We start from the raw sequence: 22,180 nt of genomic DNA on the forward strand, positions 1-22,180 counted from the left end.
GTGTGTGTGTGTGTGTGTGTGTGTGTGTGTGTGTGTGTGTATGTGTTCATTCCTGTTTGACTCTTTGTGATTTCATAGATTATATAGCCTGCCAACCTTCTCTGTTCATGAGATTTTTCCAGGCAAGAATACTGTAGTGGGTTGCTATTTTCCCCTTCAGGGTATCTTCCTAATGCAGGGATCCAACCCGCAACTCCCGCTTCTCTGCACTGCAGGCAGATTCTTTACGACTGGGCAACCTGGAAAGTCTACTTAATGTCTACTCATTACCTGACCAACATAGACTGAAAGCCTTAAAACTAATGCAAAGAATTTCGAGTAGCTTTCTAGTCCTGTTCTGTTTTTTGAAAACTTCTGTAATTTGTATCGGAGCTTCCTCGGTGGCTCAGCGGTAAAGAATCTGCCTGTGATGCAGGAGATGCAGGAGATGCAGGTTTGATCCCTGGGTCAGGAAGATCCTCTGGAGAAGAAAATGGCAACCCACTCTAGTATTCTTGCTTGGAGAATCCAATGGACAGAGGAGCCTGGCGGGCTAATGCAAAGAGTTGGACGTGACTGAAGTGACTTAGCACGCATAATTTGTCTCATTTTAAATTATGCTTACCCTTCCTTCTACAACTTGAACTAAGTGAAATAATGTTTTTTAAAAACTAAATTTTTCATATATTCATTTGAGAAAAGTAATGAATTTGAGTAAAGACCAATGGGTCAATTTGATAGGGTAAGTTAAATAAATACATTTTTATAGGAATTGAGCAATAAGAAGTGGCATGTAGATGTCCATGGGTGGCTCAGACTATAAAGAATCTGTCTGCAATGCAGGAAACCCAAGTTCAATCCCTGGGTTAGGAAAATCCCCTGGAGAAGGGAATAGCTATCCACTCCAGATTTCTTGTCTGAAGAATTCCATGGACAGAGGAGCCTGGTAGGCTACAGTCCATGGGGTCACAAAAAGTTAGATATGACTGAGTGACTAACAATTATTCAGAATGCTCTTGTATAATCCTTTGATTTATGTAGAATTGATAATAGTGTCCCTCTTTCATTTATGGTTTTGAAGTCAGCAGGATATTTTGATATTTAATCATTATCAAAACCATGGCATTGCCATAAAGACTATCTGTAATCCTGCCAATTCTGTACAAAATGCCCCTTTGAGAATAATAATATAATATTTTATAATAATTTTGAGAATAATAACTATAATATTTTATTTATTTTTTCCTTATCAATAAAAGAAGTTACAGCACTAAAAAACCTAAATATCACTTCAAATTTTTACTAGCCATTTTATAATAATATATTTTTCTTCTGTGAAAAAAATTTAAAACTAATTTCCCCACCATTTTTATAGGTAGTGCCTTTTAATATTAATTTGTGGAATAATTTGTTATAAGATAGGTACTCACTTTTTTTCTATATGTAAAGCAATTGCCTTCTACCAGACTGCAAAATGTCTTCATTTTATTTATGATGCTTTTGCTTAATTGTTTAAATTGAGATGATATCTAGCCATCATGCTCCTGTGGGTCGGCGGTGGCCTGCTGCAGGGTCAGGGGCACTGAGTGCAGCATTGCATACACAGGACCTTTTGAAGGAGGTCGCCATTATCTTCATTACGTCCACCATAGCTTGGGCTTAGGTCAAACAACAGGGAGGGAACACAGCCCCACCCATTAACAGAAAATTGGATGAAAGATTTACTGAGCATGGCCCTGCCCATAAGAACAAGACCCAGTTTCCCCCTCAGTCAGTCTCTCCCATCAGGAAGCTTCCATAGGCCTCTTATCCTTATCCATCAGAGGGCAGACAGAATGAGAACCAAATCACAGAAGACTAATCAAACTGATCACATGGATTACAGCCTTGTCTAACTTAATGAAACTATGAGCCATGCCCTGAAGGGCCACCTAAGAAGGATGGGTCATGGTGGAGAGTTCTGACAAAAACATGGTCCACTGGAGAAGGGAATGACAAACCACTTCAGCATTCTTGCCTTGAGAACCTCATGAAAACTATGAAAAGGCAAAAAGATAGGACACTGAAAGATGAACTCCCCAGGTTGGAAGGTGCCCAATTTGCTACTGGAGAACAGTGGAGAAATAACTCCAGAAAGAATGAAGAGACAGAGCCAAAGCAAAAACAACACCCAGTTGTGGATGTGACTTGTGACAGAAGTAAAGTCTGATGCTATAAAGAACAATATTGCATAGGAAGATGGAATGTTAGGTCCATGAATCAAGGTAAACTGGAGGTGGTCAAACAGGCGATGGCAAGAGTGAACATCAGCATTTTAGGAATCAGTGAACTAAAATGGGCTGGAATGGATGAATTTAACTCAGATGACCATTAAATCTACTACTATGGACAAGAGTCCCTTAGAAGAAATGGAGTACCCCTCCTAGTCAACAAAAGAGTCTGAAATGCTGTATTTGGATGCAATCTCAAAAATGACAGATTGATCTCTGTTCATTTCCAAGGCAAACCATTCAGTATCATAGTAATGCAAGTCCAGGCCCCAAATGGTAATGCTGAAGATGATGAAGTTGAAAGGTTCTATGAAGACCTACAAGACCTTCTAAAACTAACACCCAAAAAAGATGTACTTTTCATTATAGGGGACTGGAAGGCAAAAGTAGGAAGTCAAGAGATACCTGAAGTAACAGGCAAATTTGGCCTTGGAGTACAAAAGAAGTAGGGCAAAGGCTAACAGAGTTTTGCCAAGAGAACTCACTGGTCATAGCAAACACCCTCTTCCAAAAACACAAGAGAAGACTCTACACATGGACGTCACCAGATGGTCAATAATGAAATCAGATTGATAATATTCTTTGTAGCCAAAGATGGAAAAGCTCTATACAGTCAGCAAAAACAAGAGAGGAAGCTGACTGTGGCTCAAATCGTGAACTCCTTATTGCCAAATTCAGACGTAAATTGAAGAAAGTAGGGAAAACCACTAGCAAACCACTGGGTCATTCACTAGGTATGACCTAAATGAAACCCTTACGATTATACAGTAGAAGTGACAAACAGATTCAAGGGATTAGATCTGATAGGCACAGTGCCTGAAGAACTATGGATGGAGGTTCATGACATTGTACAGGAGTAAGTGGTCAAGACCATTCCTAAGAAAATGTAATACAAAATGGCAAAATGGCTGTCTGATGAGGCCTTACAAATAGCTGAGAAAAGAACAGTAGTGAAAGGCAAAGAGAAAAGGAAAGATATACCCATTTGAATGCAGAGTTCCAAAGAATAGCAAGGAGAGATAAGACAGCCTTCCTCAGTGATCAATGCAAAGAAATAGAAGAAAACAATAGAATGGGACAGACTAGAGCTCTCTTCAAGAAAATTAGAGATGCCAAGAGAATATTTCATACAAAGATAGGCACAATAAAGGACAAAAATGGTATGGACCTAACAGAAGCAGAAGATATTAAGAAGAGGTGGCAAGAATACACAGAAGAACTGTAAAAAAAAAATCTTCACAACCCAGATATTCCCGTTGGTAGGATCACTCACCTAGAGCCAGACATTCTGGAATGCGAAGTCAAGTGAGCCTAAGGAAGCATCACTATGAACAAAGCTGCTGGAGGTGATGGAATTCCAGTTGAGCTATTTCAACTCCTAAAAGATGATGCTGTTTAAGTGCTATACTCAGTATGCCAGCAAATTTGGAAAACTCAACAGTGGCCACAGGACTGGAGAAGGTCAGTTTTCATTCCTATCCCAAAAAAGGCAATGCCAAAGAATGCTCAAACTACCACACAATTGCACTCATCTCACATGCTGATAAAGTGATGCTCAAAATCCTCCAAGTCAGGCTTCAACAGTATGTGAACTGTGAACTTCCAGATGTTCAACCTGGATTTAGAAATGGCAGAGCAACCAGAGATCAAATTTCCAGCATTTGCTGGATCATTGAAAAAGCATGAGGGTTCCAGAAAAAGGTCTACTTCTGCTCTATTGAATATGCCAAAGCCTTTAACTGTGTGGATCACAACAACCGTGTAAAATTCTGAAAGAGATGGGAATACAGACCACCTGAACTGCATCCTGAGAAATCTGCATGCACATCAAGGAGCAACAGTTAGAACTGGACCTGGAGTAACAGACTGGTTAAAAATTGGGAAAGGAGTATATCAAGTCTGTATATTGTCACCCTGCTTATTTAACTTATATGCAGAGTACATCATGTGAAATGCAGTCTCTATGAAGCACAAGCTGGAATCAAGATTGCCAGGAGAAATATCAATAACCTCAGATATGCAGATGACACCACCCTTCTGGCAGAAAGTGGAGAAAAACTAAAGAGCCTCTTGATGAAAGTGAAAGAGGAGACTGAGAAAGTTGGTTTAAAACTCAATATTCAGAAAACTAATATCATGGCATCTGGTCCAATCACTTCAGGGCAAATTGATGGGGAAACAATGGAAGCAGTGATAAACTTTATTTTGGGGGCTTCAAAATCACTGCAGATGGTAACTGCAGCCATGAAATTAAAAGAGGCTTACTCCTTAGAAGAAAAGTTATGACCAACCTAGACAGCATATTAAAGAGCAGAGACACTATTTTGCCAACAAAGGTCCATCTAGTCAAAGCTATGGTTTTTCCAATAGTCATGTATGGATGTGAGTGTTACACTGTAAAGAAAGCTGAACACCAAAGAATTGATGCTTTTGAACTGTGGTGTTGTAGAGGATTCTTGGGAGTCCCTTGGACTGCAAGAATATCAAACCTGTCAATCAAAGGAAATCAGTCCTGAATATTCATTGGCAGGACTGATGCTGAAGCTGAAAGTCCAGTACCTTGGCCACCTGATGAGAAGAACTGACTCTTTTGAAAAGACCCTGATGCTATGAAAGATTGAAGGCAGGTGGAGAAGGGGACAGCAGAGGATCAAATGGTTGCATGGCATCATGGATTCGATGACGTGCTGCAGTCCATGGGGTTGCAAAGAGTTGGACATGACTGAGTGACTGAACTGAACTGAATAGATGGATGCTGCAAAGCACCTTCTACTCCCACATATTGTCATTTCATGCTTTGTTAAAATTTGCAGAAATAAAAGATTTTGCAAATAGCACTACAAGCGATGAAGAATCTATGTTAGATACTTTTTGGTCCTGAAGACTCTTGACCATTTTCCCAGACTAGGCTCTAGCTTTGTAGCAAATATCTTTTTTACCTTGGTTTCTCAGAGCCCATTTCTCCAAACTCCCTCATGCAATTCATAGAAGGATTGCAAGATATTTTCCCAAACAAAGATAAATTGAATATAAAAAATTTCAGGCTCTGGTTTTCAAGATTATACAGTTGCACATCTAAACGTCTTGTAAATGACTTTCTTATCCTTGGGAATCTATGTTGCATAAAATCTCTAAAATATATTTTTCAAAAATAACCATTTTTATTCCAAGTCTTTTGTTCAAGAACTCTAGTGGTTAAAGTAACTTCTAATAAACTAAACTGCAATCCTTATCATTTATAATTTTTTTTTTTACCATTCCATTGTTTTTCAGTCTTTTTTTAATTCAGTCTCAACTTCCATCAAAGTCCTCTCTCAGTAGCTCTAGCCCACCATTGACCCATCACATTCCAGGTCATCTTTTCTTGTGTCACAAATAGGGAATATCAATACTTCCCTATTTTCTCTTGTTTTGTAATTTAACAATCAATGAGTCTTCAAGTTTTTGCTTTCCCAACATAGTAGTTTTCAGTCTCATATCCTCAACCATTTTTACCTTTTATTTTCAAGGAGTATAAGGCTTACATTTCCACTTTACATCTGTAGGTTACAAATACTATTTTAAGTATATGTATAGTACAGATTCCAAAATTTTGGATAGTGATGTGTTCATTTAAACATTTTTGTCTACTTCAAGTAAATAACAAAATCAAAAGCTAAAAAAAAAACCAAACTTCCTTTTAAACACACACACACACACTTCACTTGATCACTTGGCATTCTATAATGACCAGACCATAGTATGCTCATTCTCAGCCCTTCTCCAGGAATACTTGGTAGTTCATAACAGATGGGGTATGAATTTTTGGCTCTTGCAATGTTGTATTGTAAAATGAATATAAGTAACACTTCCTAGCTGATTCAAAAATGAAATATAATCCAACAGAGTGGTATAAGCTATCTCAAATATTGGAACTTTGAATGAATGACATTGCATAGGATTTTAATGCCATATAAAGACGGGACAAACTTTGAACCATTCAAAAACACCCAGTTTCTTACATGTGAAACTAACCCTTAGTGACAGCAATTGCCTGAGGTGACCAGTCCCTGACTTCTTCCTTTAGTGAAAGGTGATTAAGAGGGTGATAGCACACCAACTCTGTTAACATCTGGAATGCAACGATACACTGAGCCAGATGTGATCATGTTTCAGTTCTGAAAGTGGAAGAGAAATATTACAGGTTTTACTAACACGTGGATTACTTCTGACTCCTAGTCGTATCAGCAGCGCTTCTCATTTTTGCCTGTATATTCTCACTGAGGTTATCATGAGGTCAGAATAACATGGAGGTCTAAATAATTGTTTTCTCTTTGACTAAGAGATATGCTTTTTTTTTTTTTAATTTATATCCAGTTATTATTCAGACCATTGTAGCAAGATACACATAAAAATTGTGAATTATGTTTTATTGCTACAGATGTAGAAATGTATAAAACTTTAGTAATAGAGACATGTGCCATATTTTATCTGTATGATCATATGTACTTTGGTACATTTTAAATTTCCAAACTTCCTAAAATTTCTTGCCCAATTAAAGTACACACAGATGAATATTCACAAAATAATTTTAAAATGTGAAAAGATTTACCACACAATGGATATAGTTTATATTCATTCAAGGAGAGAGATTTGTCTTGTAATAGCTCCATGAAAGAAAGATTCTAAGTCCATGCTTGCTCGCATAGTTTTTCTTTAATATTATATTTTTTAATACCAAAAAATTTTGTATTGGGGTATAGCCAATTATGGAGAAGGCAGTGGCAACCCACTCCAGTACTCTTGCCTGGAAAATCCCATGGACAGAGGAGCCTGGTGCGCTGCAGGCCATGGGGTCACTAGGAGTAGGACACGACTGAGCGACTTCACTTTCACTTTTCACTTTCATGCATTGGACAAGGAAATGGCAAGCCACTCTGGTGTTCTTGCCTGGAGAATCCCAGGGACGGGGGAGCCTGGTGGGCTGCCGTCTACGGGGTCGCACAGAGTCGGACACGACTGAAGTGACTTAGCAGCAACATAGACAATAAACAATGTTGTGATAGTCTCAGGTGCTTGTTCATATATTTTTAAATGTAAAAAACTTCTACCATTCAGTCACAATCAACTTCTTCCTTCAGATAATATCAATAATGCTAAAAAGAAACTTAGACTACAGTAAATAAAAAAAAGTGTATCTGCTAAAAATTTGAATGAGATGACATCAATGTAAATAAGCTGAAGAAAAATTAAACAATCCTATAGTATTGTGGTTTGTTTTCTTATATGATCTATGATGCTTCCTTGTCACCATGGATTCCATAGTGATGAATGTTTCAGGAGGAGTCCTGTGTGACACGCTTTACCATCGCAGCCCTCTGAGATGGAAACTTTTCTTATTAATCCTTACAGTTCTAATGCTATTCAGAATTGTCATTTCACTTTGTGTCAGTTTCTGTAAATTGAGTTTTCTAAACAAATATATAGCCATTTAAAAATATTGTTTGATTGGAATAAAGTTATTGTTAATGCATTTTTTATTGAGAGTTTAATACCTCTTGATCTTTTGTGATATTCTCTTTTTAATTCAAAGCTATGATTTGTTTATACTGTTCAGTGTGTGTGTGTGTGATCTATCTATATGTATATTCATGTACATATATATAGTATTTCTATATATATTTCACGTATCCATTTCATATATATTATACTTTTTAAACAACCAGCTTTGACATTATCTATCCTGTATTTGCCTTCTACTTTTATTAATTAAATTACTTGCTATTAATATTTATTGGAAGGATGCTATTGATATTAACTACAATGGATAAATGTTGGGAGAGTCAGTTTAGCAAGGAAAGATTGAGAGCTAATTTTATGACATCTGAATTTTGACTTAACTGTTATAAATCCAAGTGGAGATGAATAAGGAATCAGAGTTTAGGGGAGTGATCTAAGTTAGGTATATACATTTTACTCTTGTCACTCTATAACAGGCACATAAATTCAGTGATGCTAAGATCAAAAGCAGAGGTTCAGAAAGAAAAGGCAAGAAGTAAAAGAGTGGAGTATTATGACATTCCAATGTCCACAGGCCAAAAAGATAAGGATGATCCAGCAAAGAATATTGAGAAGCAGCAAATGAAATAGCAGTAAAACTAGAATGTAATATGTCCTATATGGCAAGAAAAGGTTCCAGAGAGGAATAATCAATTCTATTAAAACCTGCTGCTGGTATGTGAAGCAGAATGAGGTTTGAGCAGTTTGAGGGTAATGGTGGGAGTGAAAGTCTGATCGAAGAGCTGACTCACTGGAAAAGACTCTGATGCGGGGAGGGATTGTGGGCAGGAGGAGAAGGGGACGACAGAGGATGAGATGGCTGGATGGCATCACCAACTCAATGGACATGAGTTTGGGTGAACTCCAGGAGTTGGTGATATACAGGCCTGGTGTGCTGCAGTTCATGGGGTCGCAAAGAGTTGGACAAGACTGAGCGACTGAACTGAACTGATAGTGACATAGATTAGAAATAAAAATGAATAGATATAAAACTGAACAGATTTGCTGCAAAAGAAAGGAAAGAAATAGGCAGTATCTAGATGAAAACATAGAACTGAAATAGATTTTTTCTTAAAATGGAGACATAGTTTTATTTTGTGGGGAAAGGTTGAGTAGAGGAAAATTACTCAATCTGCTAGAGAGAGGGGAGGAAACTGTTACAAGAATAACCTCAAGAGGTGAGAGGAGTGGAGTCCTGATATTTAGATGCAGATGCTCTCAGGTTTGTGGATGTGAGATGGAAACTTGTGAACTTTATCTTGACTTGTTTCTATTAAGTCAGTGAAATAGAAAGCAAGGTGATAAGCTGAGACTGAGGATGAAGGAGAAAGTTTTAAAGGTTTGATAATATAGAAGAAGGTACTAAATAGTCAAAAGTCTGAGCAGCAGAATGAACCCTGAACATCATTGATAGCCTCACCTGAATTGAGTAATTATGACCTTAAAGGGAGGCAAGTCATATTATTTTAGTTATTTTAGTTTCTCTTCAAAAAATGCTAAGCTGCTTGGGTGAAGGTGCAAAGTAGATGTGATTTTAATCTTAACCAGACCTTTTATTTTGCCATTAGAATATTTTGAGCTGACAAAGGGTTACTTAACAGTATAGAGAAGATAAAATTAAGTATGGAATTCAATGTTAATGGAGAGGAAATAAACATTGAAATGGATGAGAAGTTCAATGGTCCTTGTGAAATGGACTGATAGGTATTTAAGGGACTGAGCAGGAAAGGAGGAGATGAGGATGATGGGAATAGCAGTTATGCAGTGGATATCTGAACTGGTAACAATAAAGTCTAGAGTGTGACTATGTGAGTGAATGACTGAGAGAATTTGGAAGTTGGGATCATGGAAAGAGTTGACGCTGATAACTGAAAGGAAAGGGCATTGGGTAGAACTTGGATCAGGATTTTGAAATCACCAGTAGTCATAAAGGAACAGTTTGCAAAGAGTTATTATGAGTCAGAAGCTAAAATATTTAAGAAATTAAGGGAAAAGATGAGCAGTCAGCCTAAGACTGCAGCAAGGAGTGTTGGCAAAGAATTGTCTGATGAGAAGAGATGATCCAGCAATCCCACTGCTGGGCATACACACTGAGGAAACCAGAATTGAAAGAGACACGTGTACCTCAATGTTCATTGCAGCACTGTTTACAATAGCCAGGACATGGAAGCAACCTAGATGCCCATCAGCAGATGAATGGATAAGAAAGCTGTGGTACATATACACAATGGAGTATTTACTCAGCCATTAAAAAGAATACATTTGAATCAGTTCTAATGAGGTGGATGAAACTGGAGCCTATTATACAGAGTGAAGTAAGCCAGAAAGAAAAACACCAATACAGTATACTAACGCATATATATGGAATTTAGAAAGATGGTAACAATAACCCTGTATACGAGACAGCAAAAGAGACACTGATGTATAGAACAGTCTTTTGGACTCTGTGGGAGAGGGAGAAGGTGGGATGATTTGGGAGAATGGCATTGAAACATGTATAATATCATATATGAAACGAATCGCCAGTCCAGGTTCGATGCACGATACTGGAGGCTTGGGGCTGGTGCACTGGGACGACCCAGAGGGATGATATGGGGAGGGAGGTGGGAGGAGGGTTCAGGATGGGGAACACATGTATACCTGTGGCAGATTCATTTTGATATATGGCAAAACCAATACAATATTGTAAAAGTTAAAAAATAAAATTAAAAAAAAAGGAAAAACAAAAAAATAGAAAAGCCAATGTTTTCTAATAATTTGACTGATAAATAATGAAAAAACAATTTTTGTTAAAAAAAAAAAAAGCATTTTAGAGAGAAGCAAAGGAAAACAGTGTGAAAACAGTGAAGAAAAGGAAGGAGTGTGGAGTAGAAAACAGAAATCATTCAGAAAACTACAGGGGAAGCTCCAGTGCCTTTAGGGGAGCTCCAGGTTTTAGTTAGCAAAAGTAAGAGAAAGCAAGCAGATAAAAGGTCAGGTACCTGGGAGATATTGCTAATGAGGCACACTGAATTTCTAAAGAGCCTCTGTATAAGGGCTCAAGAATAGGATGAGACTTAGAAGTTGGGTTCCAAAAATAGGAGGATATAGACCTATTACTAAGAAAGACCTGGGAGATTTGGGCTTCTTGTGGTTAATATATGGAAACAGCACTAGGTTTCGCTAATCAGTCCTCAGTTTATGGAAATTCCTTTCTTCTCAATTAGTCTTTTGAGAAGAAATTTCCAGGTAAGATCTAATTTATAAAAATCCCATGTGACTTATCAAGGGTAAACATTAGCTTTATACTTTACAGTTGATGCTAGTCAGCTTAGAAATATAGCATGTATATGATGTATAGATAAAACCTAAATATTTGGAATACAACCCCTCAAGAGCTATTGCGGAGAAGGCAATGGCACCCCACTCCAGTACTCTTGCCTGGAAAATCCCATGGATGAAGGAGCCTGGTAGGCTGCAGTCCATGGGGTTGTGAAGAGTCGGACACGACTGAGCAACTTCACTTTCACTTTTCACTTTTCATGAATTGGAGAAGGAAATGGCAACCCACTCCAGTGTTCTTGCCTGGAGAATCCCAGGGACAGGGGAGCCTGATGGGCTGCCGTCTACCGGGTCGCACAGAGTCGAACATGACTGAAGTGACTTAGCAGCAAGAGCTATTGTATAGGCAAATAATCTGGTGAAAATCATTAACATCAACTATATAAGCAGTAAATAATGTGTTCCCTTTTCTTTCTTTAATTATGTTTCTGTGAGATTTTGATATATGCGATGGGGAGAGGAATTAACAGTTTGTAAAGCAGCATGGATGTATTACTTGCATGACTATTTTAGTTTTCTGAAAATATTTTTCATATAGACTTAATCTGATATTTTTTGATAATTGAAAAGCTTAATAAAACACCTCGATGGTCTGAGCTGCTATTTGGACTATGTAGTCAATGAGAGCTGAAATGAATTTTTACTCCTAATACATTACCCTCCTGGTTGCAGAACTGAACCTTTTAAACTGTGGTATATTAAACCCATGGGGAGGTTATCGCATGAATAGTTCACCACAGCTATTTTTCTTGTTAACATTATTTCTTATGAATGCCTGATGTGAATATAAGTTTTCTATATTTATGAATTTTAGCAGAGGGTTTTCTCAGTCTACCATCAAATATGCCTCCAAGGGTATGAAAAGACTGTATTTTTCCATTTTTCTCTGAAAGTCCTTAGTAAGCATTTGATTTTGGAAGAACGTTGTTATAGGTGTTGACAGGCATTCCGAAGATATCTGTGTTTACTATCCTTGACTTTTAGGACGTTAAAATTCACCAGCGATGTCGGGTGTAGACCATGGAACAGTTTATAATCAATGAGGAGCAAGTGTTAATATTGATGAGGAGCAAGTATTATATGGTAAACATGATAGAATCCCAAAGGTGGGAGAAGTTTAAAGTTGGCTGAACTTACCAGAAAATGACTTAGAATGGGAGTAGGCAGGATTTTGGTAGGAAAATAACAGCACAAAAGTCATTCTGGCATGATGAGCTCCAACAAGGTTATTTGTTGAGGAACCTTCACTGAATCCTCGATGCAAAACTAGACAGTGGTGTATTCCTGTAATATCTTGTATATAACTTTACTGTAGCAGTTTATATTAACATGTCTTTATTTTTTGTATATCTGAAATACATATAAATTATGAGAAAATTCAGGATAAGGATTATGCCTAATTGAAAACTGTATTCTAATACTTATAAATGATTAACTTAAATATCTTATTGTATTTTTCATTGATGATGTTCACTTCACATGTACAATATTCAAAAGTTATAGGAGAGTGCATTGCAGAATGGATCCTCTTACTCCACTAACCCCCTACTTCTCCTTTCTAGAGGTGTGTTAGCATTTCCTTGTGTGTCCTTCAGAAATATACATATTTCTTCATTCCTTACATATACTGGGCATAATGCATGTAAATACTTTTTTTTTTCCTTTTTTTAAAGGAAAAAGACACTGTAAAAAAAATTTTTTTTTACTCCTAAAATAATAATGTGTGTATGTGATTTTTAAGTTCATGTGTTAGTGATATAACATCTTGATTTTTATTTTTAGATAAACACTATTCCATTGTTTAGATGTATCATATTTTTTAACCAGTCAACTGCTAATAGATATTTAGGTTGTTGCCAGTCTTTCTCCAATGAAAAAAAGAGACCTACAATCAATATTCATGTAGACACTTCAGTTTTCACTTATGTAGGGGTAACTCTAGGACAGATTCTTAGGATTGAAAATAATAGGTATGTACACAAATTTAGATTTTGCTAAATTACACACCAGCTATAAGAGCCTACCAGTTTATTTATTTGTTTGCCAGTGTAGCATATGATGAAAGTTTTGGTGTTTTGCTAATCTGATAGGTGAAAATATTCCATTGCAATTGTTATTTTCCTTTCTCTTATTTTGAGTGAGATTGAATATTATTTTATGTTTAAGAGATATGAATTAATGTTTTTTTTAATGTTGGTGCATTTATTTTAGTTGATATGTAGAGATGCTTTGTGTGTTGGGGTTATTGGCCATTTGTCTGTAGTATGAATTTGCTAGTATTTTTGTCTGGTTTTTGCTGTCTTTGACTTTGCTTGTGCTTATTTTGCACGTGTAATACTTCAATGCATGTGTCAAAATTATCTTTTAATTTTCTGGTGTGTTTTTTTAAGATAATTCTTAGAGTGCACTTCTACACTTTAATTTTATAAAAGAAATCTCCCATAATTTTTCTAATTTTTGATTGTTTAAATATCCCAAACTCCTATTTGTATTTGGATTTTTTCCAATTGTTATTATGTTTCAGCTTCAAATCTACTCATCTTTGTGTACTTTGTGAATTATGGGCTGAATTCTGAGGGGATACCTCTTTTATCAGTTGGGTTGATGTTAGGATTGGTGAGCAGAGGGCTTGGAGAGAAAATGCATGACTATGGAAGGGAAGAGCTTCTAGGCATAAGTGGATCAGGAGCATTATAACACAGCAGGAAATTAGGGGTTACATCTTCCTGCAATTTTCTGAGCCAACCAGAAGGCCATTTCTACAGGTCAGCTTTGTCCCACTAGCAACTTCCAGCAGGTTTCACCACGATATGTTTAAGATATATTATATTCCCCTGTTAAATTACTATTTATTCTACTCTCACTAGTTATATCATTTTTTTGTTGCTCTTTAGTCTCTAAGTCGTGTCTGACTTTGTGACTCTGTGGACTTTAGCATGCCAGGCTTCCTTGTCCTTCACTGTCTCCGAGTTTGTTCAAACTCATGTCCATTGAGTTGGTGATGCCATCCAATCATGTCATCTTCTGCCACCCCCCTACTCCCCTTGGCCGTCAATCTTTCCCAGCATCAGAGTCTGTTTCAATGAGTCGGCTCTTCACATCAGGTGGCCAAAATATTGGAGCTTCAGCTTCAGCATCAGTCCTTCCAATGAATATTCAGTTGATTTCCTTTAGAATTAACTGGTTTGATCTCCTTGCTGTCCAAGGGACTCCAAAGAGTCTTCTCTAGCACCACAGTTCGGATCTTAGATTTTGAATGTTGAGTTTTAAGCCAGCTTTTTAACTCTCCTCTTTCACCCTCATCAGGAGGCTCCTTAGTTCCTCTTCACTTTCTGCCATAAGGGTGGTATCATCTGCATATCTAGGTTATTGATGTTTCTCCTGGCAATCTTGATTCCAGTTTGTGAGTCATCCAGCCAGCGTTTTGCATGGTGTACTCTGCATATAAGTTAAATAAACACAATGACAATATACCACTTTGACATACTCTTTTCTCAATTTTTAAAATTTATCTATTTTAACTGGAGGCTAATTGCTTTCCAATATTGTGGTGGTTTTTGCCATACATTGACATGAATCAGCCATAGGTGTACATGTGCCCCCTGTCCCAAACCCCTCTACCACCTCCTTCCCCATCCCATCCCTCTATGTTTTCCAGTGCACCAGCTTTGAGTGCCCTGTTTCATGCATTGAACTTGAACTGGTCATCTATTTCACATATGGTAATATACATGTCTCAGTATGGTAATATACATCTCTCAAATCATCCCACCCTCGCCTTGTCCAAAGAAGATGTACAGATGGCTAACAAACACATGAAAAGATTCTCATCATCACTCACTATCAGAGAAATGCAAATGAAAACCACAATGATGTACCATCTCAGAGTGGTCAGAATGGCTGCCATCAAAAAGTCTACAAACAATAAATGCTGGAGAGGGTGTGAAGAAAAGGGAACCCTCTTACACTGTTGATGGGAATGAAAACTAGTACAGCAACTATGGAGAACAGTGTAGAGATTCCTTTAAAAGCTAGAAATAGAACTGCCATACGACCCAGCAATCCCACTGCTGGGCATACACACCGAGAAAACCGTAGTTGAAAGAGACATGTGTACCCCAATGTTCATTGCAGCACTATTTGCAATAGCTAGAACATGGAAGCAACCTAGATGTCCATCAGCAGATGAATGGATAAGAAAGTCGTGGTACATATACACAATGGAATATTACTCAGCTATAAAAAAGAACACATTTGGGTCAGTTCTAACAAGGTGGAAGAAACCAGAGCCTATTATAGAAAGTGAAGTAAGTCAGAAAGAAAAACACCAATACAGTATATTAACACATATATATGGAATTTAGAAAATGGTAACGATGACACTATATACAAGACAGCAAAAGAGACACAGATGTAAAGAACAGACTTTTGGACTCCTTTCTCAATTTTGAGTCAGTTCTTTGTTCCTTGCTCTGTTCTAACTGTTGCTTCTTGTCCTGCATACAGATTTCGCAGGAGCCAGGTATCAGCCAGGTCTGATACTCCCAACTCTTTAAGGAGTTTCCTCTGTTTGTTGTGATCCACACAGTCAAAGGCTTTAGCATAGTTGATGAAGCAGAAGTAGATTTTTTTTTTCTTTTTTTGAAATTCCCTTGCTTTTTCTATGATCCAGGGGATGTTGGCAATTTGATCTCTGGTTCCTCTGCCTTTTCTAAATCCAGCTTGTACATCAGGAAGTTCTTGGTTCACATACTCCTGAAGTCTAGCTTGAAGGTTTTTTAGTATCACCTGGCCAGCATGTTAAATGAACACAATTGCACGGTAGATTGAACATTCTTTGGCATTGCCCTTCTTTGGTATTGGAATGAAAACTGACCTTTTCCAGTCCTGTGGCCACTGCTGAGTTTTCCAAATTTGCTGACATATTGAGTGCAGCACTTTCATAGCATCATCTTTTATGATTTGAGATAGCTCAGCTGGAATTCCATCACCTCTCCAGTTTTGTTCCTAGTAATGCTTCCTAAGGCCCATGTGACTTCACATCCCAGGATTTCTGGCTCTGGTTGAGTGACCACATCATCATGGTTATCTGGGCCATTAAGACTTTTTTTGGTACAGTTCTGCTATGTATTCTTGCCATCTCTTCTTAATCTCTTCTATTTCTGTTAGGTCTTTGCTGTTTCTGTCCCTAATTGTGCCCATCTTTGCATGAAATGTTCCCTTGGTATCTCCAGTTTTCTTGGAGAGCTCTCTAGTCTTTTGCATTCTGTTGTTTCCCTCTATTTCTTTGCATTGTTTATTTAAGAAGCCTTTCTTTTCTCTCCTTGCTCTTCTTTGGAACTCTGCATTCAGTTGAGTATATCTTTCCCTTTCTCCTCTGCCTTTCACTTCTCTTCTTTTCTCAGCTATTTGTAAGGACTCCTCACACAACCACTTTGCATTCCTACATTTCTTTTTCTTGGGGATGGTTTTGGACATTACATCCTGTACAATGTTGGGAACATCTGTCCATAGTTCTTCAGTCACTCTATCTACTAGCTCTATTCCCTTGAATCTATTTGTTCCCTTTACTGTATAATTGTAAGGGATTTGTCATTAGCTACTGAAAATTGTGTTTTATGTTAACACAGAATCATTATTTTAAAAAACCCCACAATATATTATGCAGGTGATTAAGCTGTTGCTTATTTCTATGATATGTCTTGTCCTTCAAGTTTTACATTAATTTCTTCACATTTGATAATCTTTTCTAACTACTAATGAGAAAGAATAAAAATGATAGTAGTATATACTGAAACTGCTGTAACAGACCATTCAGCTATTTTATTGTTAATATTTTAGAAATGTGACATTGATTTACTGAGGCAAACACATATTCAACATTCTTCATATATTTATATTATGATAAAGAAAAATAATCTTTGAAAATAGATCCTTAGAAAATAATTAAATGTTGAATTCATTTTGAGCATTGACTCAGTTTCACTTAATTACATTTAATGCATCCTCTTCAATTCTATAATTATATTTAACAATCAGATGCAACCACTTCATAACTTTTCCATTTAATGTGATAAGGTTAATGAGGGGTTTTTATTATGACATGCTTTGTTAAATTTATTTAAGAGATTTCAACATTTTCCACTGAAATTCTTACTTGCAGTCATGAACATTGACTTTGGATTAATACTTGCTGTAAAATGTTTTAGATAAGTAGAATTTTTAATAGATTTTAGATGATAATACTATGGAAGACTCCTTAGTGTCTCAACTCTATAAGTCTAAAAATATATTCAATTATGATTGGATATACTGTGAAATCTACATAACACTTTAATTTTTGAAATATTGGGGACTGTCACTAAAGTCTTTGCTCGCAAATTAAATGTTTCATATAAAAAAACACAAGTGTATTTAAAAAGCCAAGGAAACTGTGTTTGTAAGTAGATTGGACTGATGAATACCTAGTAATAAGTAAAGATTATTATTTTCTTTTTTTTGTTAGTATTGTGTTCTGCAGATCCAGATCTACAATGGCCAGTTTGTTTTGGGTTCACTTTATTTGTTCTCAAAAGTCATGTCAGTTGTATCTGCGTAGTAGTTTCATGGGCTTCTCTGGTGGCTCAGATGATAAAAAATCCGCCTGCAATTCGGTACATCTGGGTTCAGTCCCTGAGCTGGGAAGATCCCCCAGAGGATGGCATGGCAACCTACTCTAGTATTCTTCCCTGGAGAATCCCCATGGACAGAGCAGCCTGGCCGGCTATAGTTCACAGAGTTGCAAAGAGTTGGACACAATTGAGTGACTAAGCACACAGGAGTTACATGGGTGTTTCATTATGTATCTTTGTGTTTGTGCATAAATGTATGGGTGTGTACTTGATCATACTGAGAATGAGAAAGGACTCAAAAGTATGCACTAGTTCAAGGCGAAGTTTTGTTTTGCTAGTGTTTGAAAACAGAGGGAAAACAGACGTTTATTAGGCAAATAAGCCTGTACAAAGTTTGTCAACCTTAGCACTATTGACATTGTGAGGCAGATAATTCTTAGCTGATAGGTCCTGTCTTTGGCATTGTTAAAATACTGGCAAGCTCCCTGCATTCTACCCACTGGACAGAAGCAGAACCTTTTTCCCAGCTATGGCAACTAACAATGTTTCCACAGCTTCAAATGTCTCCTAGTGGACAAAGTCACAAATCCATAGTGAAGTTTTTCAAAGAAGGAAGATTACTATCTGTACTCATATTTACCCTTGAATTCAGCATCTTCTCTAGACTATTCTGACAATCAAAAACTGAAAAAAATGACTAGTAGAGATGTTTTAGGATATATATTTAGGATGCTGGAACACAAATAGTACTGCTGTGAAACCCAAGTGAAACATTTAAATTCTGTATTATAGCAGAGAGTAAAGTGAAGTTTTGAACTTCAACACTTTGGAAATCAAAACAGCATATCACCACAGTGAGTCCCAGTGAGAGAGACTGAAAGGCAGCAAAGCATATAAACAGTGTTCGCTTATGAAAGGGGAAGATGACTGGTGCTTCGGCACTGGTGGTAGTCCAGTAGGTATCACTGGAAGACACACCTTGTGGCATTTGAACTCAGGGCTCCCTATAGAGTATGTTGTTGTTATTTAGTCACTAAGTCATGTCCAACTCTTTGTGACCCCATGGACTAAATAGCCTGCCAGGATCCTGTGTCTTTGTGATTTCCCAGGCAAGAATACTGGAGTGGGTTGCCATTTCCTGCTCCAGGGGATCTTCCTGACTCAGGGATGGAACCTGTGTCTCCTTCATTGGCAGGTGAATTCTGAGCCACCAGGGAAGCCATAGAGTATGCAGTATGATGAGAAAAGTAGAAAAGTATAAGCAGTGAATGCTGTACTTACAGAGTCTTTCATTTGCCAAATCTGATGCTCTTCACCACCACTCTAGTAGAGTTTTTTGTTTTGTTTTTTTTTTCAGAAGAGGCTGAAGGAGACTGAACTCAAGCATTGAGTCCAAATAGCTTCTCAGCTTGCTTCAGTTTGTTTCCACACACAGCCTTACCTTGATCAGCTTAAATATGCATGCTCCTCATTATCTCATCCATGTCCCTCCACGCTTTGTCTCTCCTCCTTCCTTTTTCCTCAGTTGGCTACACTTCAAGCACATACACATTTCAGACAAGTGCAGAGTGGCATTTCTCCAAAGAACTTTTAGTTATTACCCCAGCCGTTGATTTAGTGGATCATGTTCATAATAAAAAAATGTTTTATCAAAAGTTTATGGTAAACACTGAAAAATCCTTCGTAAAGCAACCTGGAATCAAAGTTAAAACTAACAATATTTATATGGCTTGGACATATCATATTTCTTCTTATTTTATACCTGAACAAAATAAATAGGAAAATTAATTTTTCCACTTTCTGATTAGTGGTTATCAGGATTTTGAAATAAAGAAATATCTCAAATGAAATATGATACTGTATTAAAACATTTTATAGTAAAAGGAACATTCCAAATGGCCCTTCTAAAAATTTTTAGTTTTCTCTATTACCTCAGACTTTAAAACAGGCTAGTGAAACCCAAGAAACTGTTAAGTAACAGCTTGAAAATTCACAGGAGAAAGATAAAGTAAAATAATGAAAATACATTTAAATTGATCTCAAATTCTGAATTGAATTGGCACCTGCATTACCTCTGAAATAGCTTCAGTTTGTCCAGTGAGTGAGCCAGAGGTTTTCCTCCTATTTAAAGTTAAAGCAGTAATAGAAAAATATATATATATAACAGCAAAGACAAGACAAAAGAATCTTTGACAAGTCTCTGGTCTAATCATTATTATACAGATCCCAAAATAACAGTATTCACTGGACTTTTAATTAGCCATGTTAATTCTTCTCAATTAAAGATAGATAAGAAAAATGATTGCATCAGATTGTTTTTCCAGAAGAAAAATAATGTTAAATCTCATCCTAAAGTGAAATACTTAATATTTAAAGTTTTAGTTTTGCAAGGGAGCAAAGTTTCTAAAAGTTCATTTCTCAGCCAGTGCTGGAATTCATTCTACTATGTGTTGGTCAAATAATTACTGACTCTGCAATTGAATAGATCTGGTAACAAAACTCTGATGTCATTTCAATGGATACAACTTTGTTAGGGTATTATTTATTTATTTTATACAATCTGACTCTTCCTTCCTGCTATTATCATTTATTATCTTGAATTACAATCTCATAATATCTGAAGCAAAAGGGTAAATCTTGTATGTTAGTGTGTGTGTGTTTACAAAACATTCTAAGGAAGATGTGCTATTACATTTCTTCCTCACTTAGTTTTGTATCTTTATGTCTAAATGACTCTTAAAGTGTATGTCCCTCTAAATATACAAAATTTTTACATTCTTGATCACCTTTTTCTATGTGCTCCAGTGCTGTTCATTTCCATTTTTAACTTACAATACTGAAGACTAGTCACATGACACAACCCAGCCTGGAAAATTGCTTAATGTAATCTAGATAACACACTTCTATTCTTGAGACAGCATCTATAATTTTAAATATTATATCATTATATAGACCTATAAACACTTTTGTGGAAGCAAAACCCAAGTTCTTCATCATGTTAACTGTTTTCAAAAATGTCCTTCCTCATTCTTCCTTTATCTCCTTTATTCAATAACTATGTACTAAGACCCCAGTATAAATCAACTATTATTCTAGAGAATGATGAAAAGTGCTTAGTCACTCAGTTGTGTCCAACTCTTTGCAACACAGTGTAGCCCACCAGGCTTCTCTGTCCATGGGGATTCTCCAGGCAAGGATACTGGAGTGGGTTGCCATGCCCTCCTCCAGGGGATCTTCCCAACCCAGGGATCGAACCCAGGTCTCCCACATTGCAGGCGGATTCTTTACCATCTGAGCCACTGGGGAAGCCCAGAGAATGATGAAATATCACTCTCTTTTTCCAATAGTTACTGTATAGAAGACAGACTGGAAACCAAGCTATTGTTAAAAAAAAATATTACAAATATGGACATAGTTCAAAACAGCATGAGAAGTTGAGGCATCTGCCGTGTCTATAGTAGAGAGTGGAGCTGGAAAGGCATAGAGACTTTATTGCAAAGCATCACTTAAAAGGACAATTCAGAACTTCAGGTGGGTGGGAATGCTAACTGATAACAATCACTATGGAGAACAGTATGGAGATTCCTTAATAAACTAGGAATAAAACCACCATATGACCCAGCAATCCCACTACTGGGCATATATCCGAGGAAACTAAATTGAAAAAGACACATGTACCCCAGTGTTCATTGCAGCACTATTTATAATAACTAGGATATGGTAGCAACCTAGATATCCATAGGCAGATGAAGTGGATACGAAAGTTGTACATATACACGGTGGAATATTACTCAACTATAAAAAGGAACACATCTGAGTCAGTTCTAATGAGGTGGATGAACCTAGAGCCTATTATACTGTATGAAGTCAGAAAGAGAAAGACAAATACTGTATATTAACACACATATATGGAATCTAGAAGGATGGTACTGATGATCCTACCTACAGGGCAGCAAAGGAGACACAGACACAAAGAATAGACTTTTGGACTCAGTGGGAGAAGGAGAGGGTTGGATGATTTGAGAGAATAGCATTGAAGTATATACATTACCACATGTAAAACATATAACCAGTATGAGTTCGATGCATGAAGCAGGGCACCAAATGCCAGTGCTCTCTGACAACCCTGAGAGTTAGGGTGGGAGTTAGGGAGAGTTAGGGGGGCTCAGGTTGGAGGGGCCATATGTATACCTATGGCCGATTCATACTGATATACAGCAAAAACCATCAGAGTATTGTAAAGTGATTAAAATAAATAAATAATAAATATTTTATTTAAATTAAAATAAATAAATTTTAAAAAGGAGGACAGAGACATTATTGCTTAGATAGAGAGAATGTTGTGGCCATTAATTTTTGTGGGAAATAAGAAGAGATAAAAATAAGGATTTCCCCAAATCTCTGATCAACAAAATAGAAAAAGAGTCAGGAGGGGGAAAAAAAGGAAGCCCAGGTAAATAT

This window comes from Bison bison, unplaced genomic scaffold (genome assembly GCF_000754665.1).
Source record: "Bison bison bison isolate TAMUID 2011002044 unplaced genomic scaffold, Bison_UMD1.0 scf7180017864465, whole genome shotgun sequence".
NCBI lineage: Eukaryota > Metazoa > Chordata > Mammalia > Artiodactyla > Bovidae > Bison > Bison bison.